At 46.9% G+C, this 1744-nt stretch overlaps 1 protein-coding gene across 1 annotated transcript in view; it reads left to right on the top strand.

The window, feature by feature from the left end:
* The first annotated feature begins 241 nt into the window (after positions 1-241).
* odad2 (outer dynein arm docking complex subunit 2) overlaps positions 242-1744 on the top strand; it is a 36842-nt gene continuing 35339 nt past the window's right edge. The window contains 1 exon segment of the mRNA XM_055153136.1: positions 242-269. The gene's annotated coding sequence lies outside the window, so the exon portion shown is untranslated.

Genomic DNA, 1744 nt, shown 5'->3' with positions numbered 1-1744 from the left:
CTGGTTTAGTCCTGGTTTAGTCCTGGTTCAGACCTGGTTTAGTCCTGGTTTTCCTGGTTTAGACCTGGTTTAGTCCTGGTTTAGATCTGGTTCAGATCTGGTTCAGTCCTGGTTTAGTCCTGGTTTAGTCCTGGTTCAGATACCCGGATGTGCCTGTGTACCGTCTCGTAGCAACGGAGCGCGGGGGGCGGGGTCAGGCCGAGTGCGTTTCCATGGAGACGGCTCATCGCGCTCAGCAGAACAAACGACAAAAACTCGAAACAAAGTCGGTAAGTTTCAACATTTTCACAGTTTTATGTCATTTTATTCATATTTTTTTAAACGTCCTTCGTCATGCGTCAGTCGCGGGAGGCTGAGGCGGGACATGTTCCGTGATGGGGCATTAGTGAATCCGCCGGTGTGACGGAGTGAACGGCGCGTGGTGAAAGCGTCAACACAGCGACGTTTTGTTTTTTGGTTTTTTTTACACGTTACACAAAATGTTTACGCGGAGGATTCGTTTCTGTCGCTGTTTCCCGTGAGTTTAGCGTCAACAGGCACGAGAATTTATTTTATTTTATTTTTTAGCACAATTCGTACAGAAAGTCATTATACAGGATAAAAAAAATACGTTAAAATCACAAAACAAACAATTCAAAACGTAAATAATCATCGTAAAATTAAAAAAAGAGAGACATTAAAGGAGAGAAAACCACACGTCCCGTTTTATACAAAAAATGTCCCGGTGTTTGTAATTAACGAATCACAAAAGATGCAATTTTTTAAGTGTCTGAACAAAATCTCCTGTTTTCTTCTGTAAAAAAAAAAACAAAAAAAAACGTACAAACTTGTTCTGAAACGTGATTTTTGTTTTATTTTGAGTCATTTCAGATTTCAGTTTTTTTTTATCGATTTTTCTGGACGTTTAAACTTTAAACTTTGAACTGAATCTTTTTCATCATTTCCCCCCGACCTGTCGTGATTCTGCTCAGGTCATTGTTCGTGCTCAGGTCATACCTCAGCTCAGGTCGTTGTTCAGCTCAGGTCGTGTTTGTGCTCAGGTCGTGTTTGTGCTCAGGGCATGTTTCTGCTCAGGTCATTGTTCTGCTCAAGTCATACTTCAGCTCAGGTCGTAGTTCTGCTCAGGTCGTGTTTGCACTCAGGTCGTGTTTGCACTCAGGTCGTGTTTGCGCTCAGGTCGTGTTTGCGCTCAGGTCGTGTTTGCGCTCAGGTCGTGTTTGCGCTCAGGTCGTGTAGGTCATGGTTGTGCTCAGGTCGTTTTTGCGCTCAGGTCGTGTTTGCGCTCAGGTCGTGTAGGTAATGGTTGTGCTCAGGTCGTGTTTGCACTCAGGTCGTGTTTGCGCTCAGGTCGTGTAGGTCATGGTTGTGCTCAGGTCGTGTTTGCGCTCAGGTCGTGTGTTGCGCTCAGGTCGTGGTTGCGCTCAGGTCGTGTTTGCGCTCAGGTCGTGTTTGCGCTCAGGTCGTGGTTGCGCTCAGGTCGTGTTTGTGCTCAGGTCGTGGTTGCGCTCAGGTCGTGGTTGCGCTCAGGTCGTGTTTGCGCTCAGGTCGTGTTTACGCTCAGGTCTGTTGCGCTCAGGTCGTGTTTGCGCTCAGGTCGTGTTTGGTTGTCTCAGGTCGTGTTGCGCTCAGGTTGTGTTTGCGCTCAGGTCGTGTAGGTAATGGTTGTGCTCAGGTCGTGTTTGCACTCAGGTCGTGTTTTCGCTCAGGTCGTGTAGGTCATGGTTGTGCTCAGGTCGTGTTTGCG

The sequence above is a fragment of the Boleophthalmus pectinirostris genome, unplaced genomic scaffold, assembly GCF_026225935.1.
Source record: "Boleophthalmus pectinirostris isolate CB_2022bp ecotype Guang Dong unplaced genomic scaffold, ASM2622593v1 HiC_scaffold_17, whole genome shotgun sequence".
NCBI lineage: Eukaryota > Metazoa > Chordata > Actinopteri > Gobiiformes > Gobiidae > Boleophthalmus > Boleophthalmus pectinirostris.
Note: the sequence above shows the minus strand (reverse complement) of the source record. Positions and strands in the feature narration are given on the sequence as shown.